The 14,957-nt window shown below is 42.7% G+C and overlaps 1 protein-coding gene across 16 annotated transcripts in view; it reads right to left on the bottom strand.

Annotated features, from left to right (window-relative positions):
• Positions 1-14,957, bottom strand: part of CUX1 (cut like homeobox 1) — a 517,458-nt gene that overhangs the window by 186,452 nt on the left and 316,049 nt on the right. The gene's annotated exons all lie outside the window — the stretch shown is intronic.

Raw genomic sequence — 14,957 nt, 5'->3', positions numbered from 1 at the left:
CCACAGGGCTTAGAAAGATTACTGAATGTATTTCTGGTATGGGCGCCAGCGTCACTTATGAGATGGTTGCAGAGATTTAGTCTCCAGTCGAAGAATGCCAAACACCATGCCCAGCGGATCAACAAGAGTATATATTCAAGAGCTCACTTAATTTTCAAATGCCAGAGTCATTAATTTTTCAGACCACCCTAGGTTCCTGGAATCGAGGGCCAGGTCTACCATGCCTCGGTTAACGTATGCAGCGGGAGCCAGGGACTCTCTGGGATGCCAGCATCTTGGCAGAGTTTACAAAAGGCAGGCACTGGGATATGTTGGGATCAACGTCAGCGGACCCTGGGTGCTGGGGTTTCGCAGTAACACAGTCCATCATGCAGAACCCTTGGCTGCTGGGCACTTACTCTGCACGTATACACAGTCTATAATTGCATCTCTTTCTGGCGCATGACTTTTCATTATTATTTTAATCAGCATTAAAATATTTATGTTAAATTTGACTCCAAAAGCTATTCTGGAGGCCGGCTGCAGTGGCTCATGCCTGTAATCCCAGCACTTTGGGAGGCTGAGGGTGGCCAGATCGTTTGAGCTCAGGAGTTCGAGACCAGTCAGGGCAACATGGTGAAAGCCTGTCTCTACAAAACAAAAACACAAAACCAAAAAACTAGCCAAGCATGGTGGCGCACACCTGTAGTCCCAGCTACTAGGGAGACTAAGGCAGAAGAATCGCTTGAGCCCTTGAGGTAGAGGTTGCAGTGAGCTGTGATCGAGCCACTGCACTCCAGCCTGGGCAACAGAGCGAAATCCTGTCTTGGAAAAAAAAAAAAAAAAAGCTATCTTGGGTAGATGGTTCTTTGTAAGCAGGAGTCGTGATAACACAAAAAACAGAATTACTGAAAACATTCCAGGTGCTGTTTGTAAAAAGAAATTCTGTAACTTCTCTGAATACCTTCACCTTCTCAGCCTGCCTCCTTCCCTACCTTCACAGCCTTGTGCTGGGCAAATGGTCTCAAGAAAGTGAACAGCCTGTTCACAGCCTCCTTTTACAAAACCACGATTTACACTTGACATAAAGGTCAGGGAAAAGGAGGTAAAGAGAGGAACCTTTGCTCATGTATAAAATTATATTAAGAGTTGCTCATGTAGGCTTTCTAGCACAAGTGCCAGGAAATTATGTCTTTAAAGAACAAAGCTAGTGTACTGCCTGCCCTCCCTAAAAGTTCTGTCAACAACATTTCTAGTCCATTCTTTTCAAAAGGCCAGGATCCCACTGTATCTGCTTCGAATTAAAAAATAGCTTCTCCCATGCGGTTAAGCAAGGAATCCAGTGACATATGAAAATGACACGCACATTATCAAGTGAGGAGGAGCCAGACCTTTACACCAACTTTCAGAGCCTTATACTGTAAATGAAAATTCAGGCCATCTCATAATCGTTCACTATGGCATGTATATTTAGTCTGACACTATTAAAGGTTAATGCCTACGTAGCAAAGCTGGTCACAGACTAAAGGATCAGCTAAATGTTCAAACATCTCTGTGCATTAAACTCCAAACTTTACTACAGTAGATTTGAATGGCTAAATTCCTACAGCATATGAATATTGTTTTGGGATATGTAAGAGGCATTGCTAAAGAACTTCTTAGGCTTAATTTTTATTACTTGTATTAAAGGAACAGCTAATTACTGCATGACAGTATAATGACTGCAGCATGTTTGGGCTAAAGACCAAAACAATGAATTTTGGCATGCCAAAACCCAACCTGTGTGTTAATCTACGGAAATCATAGCTTTTTGTCTCGTTAATGATTTCCAATGCCATTTAAACCCCACACAAGGATTGTCAGGTCTTATGCGAAAGTCAGATGCCTCCGATCTTAGCAGCTCAATTAGGGAATTGTCTGGAGGAGGCGAAGAGGACACACCCCTACATAAAACAGGAACACACAAAATCCGGTAACCCCTGTCTTCCCAGCCTCCTCCTCCGATTCAACACGCTTTCCTGCCAGCTCCACCCACCCAACGCGACAATCTTGTAAAGTGTTTTACAATCATCTGATACTTAATTCCTAAAGCAATCTTGGAGGTATTATATAGCTTGTTATGCAACACAGGGCTCAAGGAACATAATTATTACAAACAACAAATACTGCACATATTCAGCACCTTTTCCTAAGTGCACGCAACATTATCTCGTTAATTCCAGCCATCCCAGTCAGACGCTGGTGGAGCTCGCTCTGCAATGTATGGGGTGATGCATCTCACCCAGGGAGGGAAGAAGGAAAGAAGCCGGCCAGGCAAATGAGTATGAAAAATTCTCAGTACGATTTCTGCTTACTGGCCGGGCACAGTGGCTCACGCCTGTAATCCCAAAACTTTGGGAGGCTGAAGAGGGAAGATTGTTTGAGCCCAGGACTTTGAGGCCAGCCTGGGCAACATAAGTGAGACCCTGTCTCTAGGAAAAATAAAAAAATTAGCTGGGCATGGTGGTGCACTCCTTGGGAAGCTGAGGTAGGAGGATTACTTGAGCTTGGGAGGTGGAGGCTGCAGAGAGCTATGACTTTTTTTTTTTTTTTTTTTAGATAGGGTCTCACTCCAGGGTGGGGGACAGAGCGAGACCTTGTCTCAGAAAAAAAAAAAAAAAAAAAAAGTTTGTTTCCTTAACCAGCGGCCAACGAAAATCTCTTTCAGTACTAATTTAACAAATATTTCCTAAGCAACTGAACCAACTAACTGCTCTGGGAAGGGCTCAGCCTTGTAGCAGAGAGAAGCCATGGATGTAAACGACAAACACAAGGCAGGAGACCAGATGAGTGGAAGAGCGCTCCTGGAGAAACTGGGAAAAGGAGTTCTTTTTTTCTTTTCTTGAGACGGAGTCTCACTGTGTCGCCCAGGCTGGAGTGCAGCAGTGCGACCTTGGCTCACCGCATCCTCCGCCTCCTGGGTTCAAGCGATTCTCCTGCCCCAGCCTCCTGAGTATCTGAGATTACAGGCGCACACCACCATGCCAGGATAATTTTGTATTTTTAGTATAGACAGGGATTCACACTCCATTGCCCAGGCTGGTCTTGAATGCCTGGCCTCAAGCAATCTGCTCACCTCGGCCTCCCAAAGTGCTGGGATTACAGCCACGAGCCACCGTGCCCGGCCTAAATACATTTTTGACTCGTGGGTATTTTCAACTTACGATGTCTGGTAGGTTAGGGGCATTAAATATATTTTCGACTCGTGATGTTTTCAACTTGTGATGGGTTGACTGGAGCACAGCCCCACTGTGAGTGTGGAGCATTTGCGCTGCCGAGCATGGAAAGGAGAGGTACAGGGAGCGAGGGGAATGGGTCCCGGAGACAAGAGGACAGGGAAGGCCTCTCTGAAGAAGTGAGCGGGGATGGAGATCGGGATGGTAACGGGAGGCACTGCAGGGATTCACCCCAGGGAGAGGCAGCAACCGGTGAAAGTTCCTGTGGTAGCTGTGAACAGGACAAAGGCATAGTGAGAAGCCAGTGTGGTCCCAGGGAAGGAGAGGGAGAACAGGAAGAGAAAAGAGATCAAGGAGAGGGAGGCTGCCCACAAGGATTTTAAGGAAAACAGGAGTGCAAGGAGGAGAGAAAAAGATATATAAAAAGAAGCAAACTAAATTCTAGAGCTGAAAATACAATGTATGAAATGAGCCAATGGTCAGAATTTGGATGCAATTCTGCTCCTGTCAAGAAGTGGCCAGGGATGGATGCCATGGCGCATGCCTGTAATCCCAGTACTTTGGGAGGCCAAAGCACGCAGATCACCTTAGATCAGGAGTTTGAGACCAGCCTGGCCAATATTGTGAAACTCCGTCTCCACAAAAAAAACAAAAATTAGCTGGGTGTGGTGGTGCACACCTGTAGTCCCAGCTTTTAGGGAGGCTGAGGCAGGAGAATTGCTTGAGCCCAGGAGGTGGAGGTTGCAGTGAGCTGAGATCACACCACTGCACTCCAGCCTGGGTGACAGAGCATGACTGCATCTCAAACCAAACCAAACCAAAACTGCAGTACTTCAACCCACAAAATGGTTTGTTGGTTTTCTCTTGGCAAAAGTATGTAAGAGTTTTAAGCTTAAAGATGAGCTATATGATTTTCTTTAGAAAAGCGAAGTGATCCTGGCTGAGTGGGGCAGTGTGTATCTATAATCCCAGTGCTTTAGGAGGCTGAGGTGAGAGGATGACTTGAGGCCAGCAGTTCAAGACCAGCTGGGGCAGCATAGCAAGATCCCATCTCTAACAATAAAAAATAAAAAAGTAGCTGGGCATGGTGGGAACACACCTATAGTCCTAGTTACTAGGGAGGCTGAGGTGGGAGGATTGTTGAGCCTAGGAGTTAGAGGCTGCAGTGAACTATGATCATGCCATTGCACTCCAGCCTCGGCAACAGGGTGAGAGCCTGTCCTCAAAACAGGGAAGAAAAAAAAAGGGCAAGCTAAGTGATCCAAATTACCTGCCCTGTTTTGTGATGGTAAATGGCTATCATATCAGTAATACACTGCTTGACAGATATTTTTGAAAAAATAAACACATACTAAGTCATTGCAATAAATGTGGTGCTTTTTTTTTTTTTTTTTTTTGAGACGGAGTCTCGCTCTGTCACCCAGGCTGGAGTGCAGTGGCCAGATCTCAGCTCACTGCAAGCTCCGCCTCCCGGGTTCACGCCATTCTCCTGCCTCAGCCTCCCGAGTAGCTGGGACTACAGGCGCCGCCACCTCGCCCGGCTAGTTTTTTTTTTTTGTATTTTTAGTAGAGACGGGGTTTCACCGTGTTAGCCAGGATGGTCTCGATCTCCTGACCTTGTCATCCGCCCGCCTCGGCCTCCCAAAGTGCTGGGATTACAGGCTTGAGCCACCGCGCCCGGCCCGTTTTTTGTATTTTTAGTAGAGACGGGGTTTCACTGTGTTAGCCAGGATGGTCTCGATCTCCTGACCTTGTGATCCGCCCGCCTCGGCCTCCCAAAGTGCTGGGATTACAGGCTTGAGCCACCGCGCCCGGCCTAAATGTGGTGCTTTAATGCTTTTTGAGGAAAACAACTATTTCATGCTACAGTGACAGCATTCTAAAGGTGAATATATGGAAATGTTCCCATCATCTATATACTGATGGGCAAAGACAGCACCTTCTACAAAAATGGCTCAATGTCTCATATCGCACAAGAGGGATTGTAGTGCAATGGTTTGTGGTACAAGCCAGGCTGCATGTGTTCGAGTCTCAGCTCTCTCATTTACTGGCTGCGCAATCTTGGACAAGTTACTTAACCCCTCTGTGCCTTGGTTTCTTCATCTACAAATTGGGCATAGTAACTGTGCCTATGTCATGGTGCTATTGTGAGGATTAACTTAAGAAAATTGCCACACACAGAGTTAACACTCAATAAATGTTACCTACTATTATTTACCAACTCAAATCTGAGTAAACATTTGCCAAAAGAAGTTTCAAATAGTTTGTTAATTAATATAAGAAATGCAAAATCTTCTGAAAAGCTATTAAAAAAAGACAACAAAGAGGCTGGGCATGGTGGCTCACACCTGTAATCCCAGCACTTTGGGAGGCTGAGGTGGGCGGATCATGAGGTCCGGAGATCGAGACCATCCTGGCTAACATGGTGAAACCTCATCTCTACTGAAAATACAAAAAAATTAGCTCGGTGTGGTGGCAAGCGCCTGTAGTCCCAGCTACTTGGGAGGCTGAGGCAGGAGAATGGTGTGAACCTGGGAGGCCGAGCTTGCAGTGAGCGGAGACTGCGCCACTGCACTCCAGCTTGGGCGACAGAACGAGACTCCATCTCAAAAAAAAAGAAGAATATCACAGAAAATGAAAATTGACTAGATGGGTTTCAACAAATACCATCTCATAATTAGTACAAGTTGAGTTTCCCTAATTCAAAAATCCCAAATCCAAAACACTCTGATCCCAAGCATTTTGAATAAAAGACACTCAACCTATACCTAGATTTCATAAATATGAATCCTATTTTTGTAAAGATAGCCAATAATGTGCTTCTTTGGTTTGAATCTATTTATCTTTGTAAGTTATTTTTTCCAGCCATTTCCATGAAAACCAAAAGTCAAAATTAAAAGAACTTGGAGTCTTTGCTTCTGGCCATGACAGATCTACTGATACTCAACATGCCCTCTGGTCATAAACAACTAGAAAACTAGGCAAAGTCAATGAAACAACTATTTACAGACCCTGGACAACTGGTGGAACAAGACTTCCCTGAAGGAAGGGAAGCAAATGAGATGAGCCCTATGTTACCCTTCCTGGCAGGAAGAACCCTCTGGATTGCATCACAGTGAAGAAAAAACCCAAGCAGAGTGTGATGGTCTCCCTGTCCACTGAAGGACAGACATCAGAAGATTGGGTGGCTGCAGCAATTGGAATTTGCAAGGCAGAGCACTGAAAAGGAGGGACATATACTAAGAAAGAGCTATAGAAATCTGCAGAGAGGTGATCTGTTGCCAAGAGCTAAAGTGCCTATGTACAGGGTGAAACTCATAAGGCCAGGCAAGAACAGAAAGGAAAGTCTGAGCTAAAAACCACCCACCCCACCAACCAACCCAGTTTGAGGGCTGGAGGACTTTCCAACTGCATCCAGTCAGAGAGGACACACTTGTTGAAGACCAAGGACTTGTAAAGACACTGAAGTGTCACACCAGAGTGGAGGGCTAAACTAATCTTGAAGCCTTATCCACATCCACTCCAAAAAGCTACAAACAAGTCTCAGAATGATCAAGCTGATCTTCAAGTAACTTAACCGCCTGCTCAAACTTAAATAAGACAACAAAATCCAGTTAACGCTCATGATGTCTAAAATTCAATAGAAAATTACTAGACACGCAAAGCAGCAGGATCATCAGAGGAAAAATTAGTTCATAAAAACAGAACCAGAAATGACAAGAGATAATGGAACAAGCAGACTAGAACATCCATTACGAGCATGTCCAAGGATTTAAAGAAAAATATGAATACAATACAGACAGGAACAGAAAACATAAAGAATCAAATGGAATTCTGAAACTTAAAATATGCGAAATGAAAAAAATTCACTTGATTGGCTGAACAACAGATTAGACACAGTGAAAGAAAAAGATCAGTGAATTTAAAGATACAGTCACAGAAACAAACCAAACAGAAATAGACAGAGAGAAAGATTGAAGAAAAAGTTAGTAAACCCTCAGCGACCTACGAAACAAAATTAAGCAACCAAACATACATTTCCCAGACAGGGGGAAAGGGTGTATTTGAAAAAACAGTGGCAAAATTTCATAAAAGCTATAAACCTAAAAATTCAAGAAACTCTACAAACTCCATGCAGGATAAACCCAAAGAACACCAGTAAGCATAAGAGAGTTTCTGAAATCAAAATTAGAAAATGAAAATCTTAAATGGTGGAGAGAAAAAGATTCATTGTATATCGGTTAAAAAAAAAAAGATATGAATTACTGGCGATCTCCTGTCAGAAACAGTCAGTCAGTCCAGAGAGAGAAAAAACCAAAACCCAAACCAACAACAAACTATTTTATTTTATTTATTTTATTTTATTTTGAGATAGAGTCTTGCTCTGTCACCCAGGCTGGAGTGCAGTGGTACCATCTCAGCTCACTGCAAGCTCTGCTTCCTGGGTTCAAGAGAATCTCCTGCCTCAGCCTCCTGAGTAGCTGGGATTACAGGTGCACACCATCACAGCCAGCTAATTTTTGTTTTTCTAGTATAGACAGGGATTCACCATATTGACCAGGCTGGTCTCCAACTCTGGACCTTAAGTGATCCATCTGCCTCAGCCTCTCAAAGTGTTGGGATTACAGGCGTAAGCCACCATGACTGGCAGACCCAACTATTTTATATCTGACAAAAAATACTCTTTAAAAATTCAGGTGTCTGGATGCAGTGGCTCACGCCTGTAATCTCAGCACTTTGCGAAGCCAAGGCAGCCGGATCACCCGAGCTCAGGAGTTTGAGACCAGCCTGGCCAACATGGAGAAACCCTGTCTCTACTAAAAATACAAAAATTAGCCAGGCGTGGTGGCGTACACCTGTAATCCCAGTTACTGGGGAGGCTGAGTCAGGAGAATCACTTGAATCCGGGAGGCGGAGGTTGCAGTCAGCCGAGATCGTGCCACTGCACTTCAGCCTGGGTGACAGAGCAAGACTCTGTCACAAAAAAAAAAAAAAAAAAAAAAAAAGGGTGAGATCAAGGTATTTTTTTTCCCCAGATGAATGAAAGCTAACAGAATTCATTGCCAATGTGCCTATATCATAAAAAATGTTAAAAGGAGATTCTATAGACCAAAAGAAAATGATTCCATGCACATACTTGGATCCACACAAATGAATAAACAACACTGGAAATGGTAAATAGATGAGTAAAAATAAAATATTACAATTTCATTTTTAATTTCTTTAAAAGATAAGTGTTTAAAGAAAAAATAGTAACCATGTATTATAGTGTTATAATATAGGTAGAAGTGGCCGGGCGCGGTGGCTCAAGCCTGTAATCCCAGCACTTTGGCAGGCCGAGACGGGCGGATCACGAGGTCAGGAGATCGAGACCATCCTGGCTAATACGGTGAAACCCTGTCTCTACTTAAAAATACAAAAAACTAGCCGGGCGACGAGGCGGGCGCCTGTAGTCCCAGCTACTCGGGAGGCTGAGGCAGGAGAATGGCGTAAACCCGGGAGGCGGAGCTTGCAGTGAGCTGAGATCCGGCCACTGCACTCCAGCCTGGGTGGCAGAGCAAGACTCCGTCTCAAAAATAAAAAAATAAAAAAATAAAAAAAAAAATATATAGGTAGAAGTAAAATCAGTAAAAATGCACAAAGAAAATGAGGGAGAAAGTGACAATGTATTATAAGATTCTTATATTGTATATGAAATGGTATATTATTTGAAGGTATAAAATAAGTTAAAGATGGTTACTTTTCCCTTTTTTTTTTTTTTGAGATGGAGTTTTGCTCTTGTTACCCAGGCTAGAATGCAATGGAGCGATCTCAGCTCACTGCAACCTTCGCCTTCCGGGTTCAAGAGATTTTCCTGCCTCAGCCTCCTGAGTAGCTGGGATTACAGGCATGTGCCACCACGCCCGGCTAATTTTGTATTTTTCGTAGAGATGGGGTTTCTCCACGTTGGTCAGGATGGTCTCAAACTCCCGACCTCAGGTGATCCACCTGCCTCAGCCTCCCAAAGTGCTGGGATTACAGGTGTGAGCCACCGTGCTTGGCCCATATTCCCATTTTACAGATGGGAAGACAGAGAGGAAGCGACTTGTCAAGGATCTGTGTTCCTCCCATGCTATAAGTGCACAAAAGCCTTAGGCACACGGTTGTTTGTACAAAGAGAGTTCAGATTTCTGTTTTTCTTTTCTTTTCTTTTTGAAAAGGAGTTTCGCTCTGTCCCTCAGGCTGGAGTGCAGTGGCACAATCTCTGCTCACTGCAACCTCCACCTCCCAGGTTTGAGCGATTCTCCTGCCTCAGCCTCCCGAGTGGCTGGGACTACAGGTGTGCACCACCACGCCTGTCTAATTTTGTATTTTTAGTAGAGACGGGGTTTCTCCATGTTGGTCAGGCTGGTCTCAAACTCCTGACCTCAGGTGACCTGCCCACCTCGGCCTCCCAAAGTGCTGGGATTACAGGTGTGAGCCACCATGGCTGGCCTACTTTTCACTTTAAAGTAACCCTTAAGAAAATAAGAGTTATAGCTAATAAGATAATTGGGGAGACAAAATCATAAAAAAAAAATCAGTTAATCAAAAGAAAGCAGGAAAAATACAAGAAAAAACAGGCAAGACAAATAGAAAAAGTAAGATGGTAGACTTCAATCCAACTTGATCTATAATTACATTAAATGTAAATGATCTAACATTCCAGTTAAGAGGCAGATAGAATGGATAAAAAAGCAAGATAGAATGGATAAACGAGCAAGATGTAGCTATTTACACAACTTAAACATAAAGATACAGACAGGTTAATAGTGAAGGGCTAGAAAAAATATGTAACATAAAAACTCTAATCAAAAGAAAGCCAGAGTGCTTATATTAAAATCAGAAAAAGAATACTTTACGACATGGAATATTTCCAGGAATAATGAAGATCATTGTATAAACTTAAAAGAATCAAACAATTGAGAGACGATATAATAATCTTAAAGGGTATATTTGCCCCCAAAGAAAGCTTCAAACTAGTAAATCAAAAACTGACAGAACTGAAAGAAAAAAGAAAAATCCAAAATAATAATTCGATTTCAAAACACCATACACATTCAGGAGAATCACGTAAACCCGGGAGGCAGAGGTTGCCGTGAGCGGAGATTGCGTCACTGTACTCCACCCTGGGCGACAGAGTGAGACTCTGTTTCAAAACAACAACAACAACAAAAAAAGCCATTCACATTAATTAATATTATGATTTTTATATAATCAATATGGATATGAGAGACTTGAAGAACATCAATAACTAAACAGATCTCAATTTTCTAGGATATGCCATTCAAACAACTACAGAATACACATTCTCTTTAAGCACACATGGAACATTCATCGATGTACAGGATGATAAAACAACTTTTGATAAATTCAAAAGAACAGAAATCATACAAACATGTACTCTGACCACAATGAAATAAAACAATGCCCACTTAGTAAAACTCACAATATGCATAAAATGCGTAGCTAAGTAAGATGTATCCTAGGAATGCAAGATTTGTTTAACATTTGAGAATCAGATTATTTTACCATGTTAAGAGGAAAGAGGAAAATCATATGATCATCTCAATAGATGCCAAAAACCATCTGAGAAAATTCAATACCCTTTATGACAAAAATTCTCCGTAAACTAGGAATAGGAGAGAATTTCCATCTTATAAATGGTATCTACAAAAAAATCTAAAGTTAGTATTATACTTAATTATCAAAGTCTGAATGCTTTTCCCTAATGTTGGGTCCAGTGCAAGGATGTCTGCTTTCTCTACTTCTAGTCAACATTAAATACAGGTGGCAAGTGCCAAAAAGAAAAAGCAAGGAAAATAAATATACAGTGTTATAGATCGGAAATCAGTATGGATACAGGAAACATGAACAACACTATCAACCAACTTGACCTAACTGATGTTTATAGAACATTCCACCCAACATCTATAAAGAATATATTGTGGCCGGGTGGGGTGGCTCACATCTGTAATCCCAGCCCTTTGGGAGGTCAAGGAGGGGTGGATCAAGAGGTCAGGAGTTCAAGACTAGCCTGGCCGAGATGGTGAAACCCCGTCTCTACTAAAAATCCAAAAAACTTAGCCAGGTGTGGTGGCGGGCACCTGTAATCCCAGCTACTTGGGAGACTGAGGCAGGGAACTGCTTGAACCCAGGAGGCGGAGGTTGCACTGAGCCAAGACTGTACCACTGTACTCCAGCCTGGGTGACACAACAAGACTCTGTCTCAAAAAAAAAAAAAAAAAAAGTATATATTGCCTTCAAGGGCATATATGGACAATTCAAGAAAACTTCAAAAAAAAGTCTAGAACTAATAGGTGAGCATTAAGAGGTCACCTATATTATTATTATATAAAAATTATATAATATAAAATATATTATATATAATGCTGTATATTTATTTTTCTTGCTGTTTTGTTTTGTTTTCTTTTTGGCACTTGCTCCCTATATTTAATGTTGACTAGAAGTAGAGAAAGCAGACATCCTTGCATTGGACCCAACATTAGGGAAAAGTATTCAGACTTTGATAATTAAGTAAATACCAAATATATAAAATATTTATATATTTTATTACTTGTTAAAATGTAAAAAATATATAAAATAATATTATATGAAATTCATTCTATTTCTACACAAAAGCAACAAACAATTGGAAAATAAATTTGCAAATAAAATAAACTTTAATCTCGCACACTTGTAATCCTAACACTTTGGGAGGCTGAGGTGGGCAGATCCCTTGAGGTCAGGAGTTTGAGACCAGCCTGGCCAACATGTTGAAACCCTGTCTCTACTAAAAACACAAAAATTAGCCAGGTGTGGTGGCGGGCACCTGTAATCTCAGCTACTCGGGAGACTGAGGTAGGAGAATTGTTTGAACCTGGGAGGCGGAGTTTACACTGAGCTGAGATCGCGTCACTGCACTCCAGCCTCGGTGATGAAGCGAGATTAAAAATAATAATAATAATAATAAAATGAACATATTGTAGATTTTTTACAAAAGAAAATACCCTTTAATATAGCATTGAAAAACATGACTTTGGCCGGGCGCGGTGGCTCAAGCCTGTAATCCCAGCACTTTGGGAGGCCAAGACGGGCGGATCACGAGGTCAGGAGATCGAGACCATCCTGGCTAACATGGTGAAACCCCGTCTCTACTAAAAAATACAAAAAACTAGCTGGGCGAGGTGGCGGGCACCTGTAGTCCCAGCTACTCGGGAGGCTGAGGCAGGAGAATGGTGTAAACCCGGGAGGCGGAGCTTGCAGTGAGCTGAGATCCGGCCACTGCACTCCAGCCCTGGCGACAGAGCGAGACTCCATCTCAAAAAAAAAAAAAAAAGAAAAACGTGACTTTAACTTAGAAATAAAGTGAATATAATCTGTGCCAGGCTTATACATCAAAACTGTAAAATATTGCTCAGAGAAATTAAAGATGAACTAAATAAATACATTGTTTAGACTGGAAGAATAAATAGTGCTGTCAATTTTCCTCAAATTGATCTACAAATACAGTGGAATCCTAATCAAAATCACAGAAAGCTCCTTTGTAAAAACTGACAAGCTGAATCTAAAATGTATATAGAAGCCAGGCACAGTGGCTTATGCCCATAATCCCAGCACTTCGTGAGGCCAAGGTGGGAGGACTGCTTGAGCCCAGGAGTTTGAGACCAGCCTGGGCAACATAGCTAGACCTCATGTCTAGAAAAAATAAAAAATTAGTTGGGTGTGGTGGCACATGCCTGTAGTCCCAGCTACTTGAGAGACTGAGGTGGGAGGATTGCTTGAGCCTGGAAGACTGAGGCTGCAGTGAGCTATGACTTCATCACTACACTCCAACCTGGGCAACAGAGCAAGACCCTGTTTCCAAAATTAAAATGTGCAAGAGATTGAAAACCTTTATAAATAAAAATCTATGAAGGCAAAAATGCACATGAAAAAATATTCCACATCATTAGTCATCAGGAAAATGCAAACTAAAATCATAATGAAATACATTAAGCATTCACTAGGAATGTCTAAAATCAGACGGTAACCAATGAAACAGAAGACATGGAGCAACTGGAACTCCTCTCAATGTCTTATGTGGCGATAAAATAATACAACTGTAACTTTGCTACCCTGAGGAAAAGAAAATGAAAAAAATTAATAAAAAAAGATACATCTACGTTGAAAAGCAGCTTGGCATTTCCTATCAGGTAAAATGTACAGGTACCCTGATCCTCATCCTAAGTATTTGCCTAAGGGAAATGAAAACATACGCCTACGTAACAACTCTCCATGAATGTTTATAGATTGATTCATAATAGCCACAAACAACAAAATGTCTGTCAACATACCCGTTAGATCAACAAACTGGTATATATCCACACAGTGGAATATCATTCATCAATAAAAAGGAAAGGACTAATGATACCAGCAACTTAGATGAATCCCAAAACACTGTGCTGAGTGAAAGAGGCCGGATGTAGGACCACAGACCAAATGATTCCACTTCTACACAACTCCAGAAGTGACAAATCTACTAGATAGTAAGAGAGAGCAGAACAGCAATTGCTGGGTATTGGGGTCAGAAGGGAATGTGACGTCACAGAAGTGTTCTACATCTTGATTGTGAAGGTGGCCACGCTATCACACTGCCCACTTGAAATGAGTGCATTTCATTGCATGTGTGTATGTATTTATTTTTAGACAGAGTCTCACTCTGTTGCCCAGGCTGGACTGCAGTGGCGCAATCTTGGTTCACTATACCTCCTGGGTTCAAGTAATTCTCCTGCCTCAGCTTCCTGAGTAGCTGGGATTACAGGCGTTCGCTATTACACCAGCTAATTTTTGTATTTTTAGTAGAGAGGGGGTTTCACCACGTTGGCCAGACTGGTCTCAAACTCCTGACCTCAGGTGATCCACCTGCTTCAGCCTCCCAAAGTGGTGGGATTACAGGCGTAAGCCACTGGGCCTGGACCAATTCAAACTTTTTTACTCTTGAGGTGCATAAGCAAAAGTAGTTTGGAGACCACTGACTTGGACCTGTCTGCCTGCTGTGCAAAGGACATTAGGTGGAGGTGTGAGTGCAGTGAAGTGACAGAGACTGGTGGCTTGGATTAGGTGGCAGTGGCTGAAGGGTAGGTGGCAGTGGCTGAAGGGTAGGTGGCCGAATTTGGGATATATTCTGGAGGCTGCTGGCTCACTAGGGCTTACTAACAGCCTGGCTATTGGGTGTGAAAGAAAGAAGGGAACCCAGGCTGACTGGTGCATTGTGGCTGTATTAGTCTGTTTTCACACTGCTATAAAGAAATACCTGGGCCGGGCGCGGTGGCTCATGCCTGTAATCCCAACACTTTGGAAGGCTGAGGTGGGTGGATCACCTGAGGTCAGGCGATTGAGATCAGCCTGGCCAACATGGTGAAACTCTGTCTCTCCTAAAAATACAAAAATTAACTGGGCATGGGGGCAGGCACCTGTAATCCCAGCTACTTGGGAGGTGGAGGCAGGAGAATTGCTCAAACCCAGGAGGAGGAGGTTGCAGTGAGCCGAGATTGTGCCACTGCACTCCAGTTTGGGCGATGGCGAGACTCCGTCTCAAAAAAAAAAAAAAAAAAAAAAAGAAATACTTTAGACTGAGTAATTTATAAAGCAAACAGGTTTAATGGACTCACAGTTCCACATGGCTGGGGAGGCCTCAGGAAACTTACAATCATGGTGGAAGGCAAAGGAGAAGCAAGCACCTTCTTCACAAAGCGGCAGGAG

Source organism: Trachypithecus francoisi, unplaced genomic scaffold (assembly GCF_009764315.1).
Source record: "Trachypithecus francoisi isolate TF-2019V2 unplaced genomic scaffold, Tfra_2.0 Lachesis_group4, whole genome shotgun sequence".
Classification (NCBI taxonomy): Eukaryota; Metazoa; Chordata; class Mammalia; order Primates; family Cercopithecidae; genus Trachypithecus; species Trachypithecus francoisi.
The sequence above is the reverse complement of the archived record's forward strand: the minus strand, read 5'-3'. Positions and strand labels throughout refer to the sequence as shown.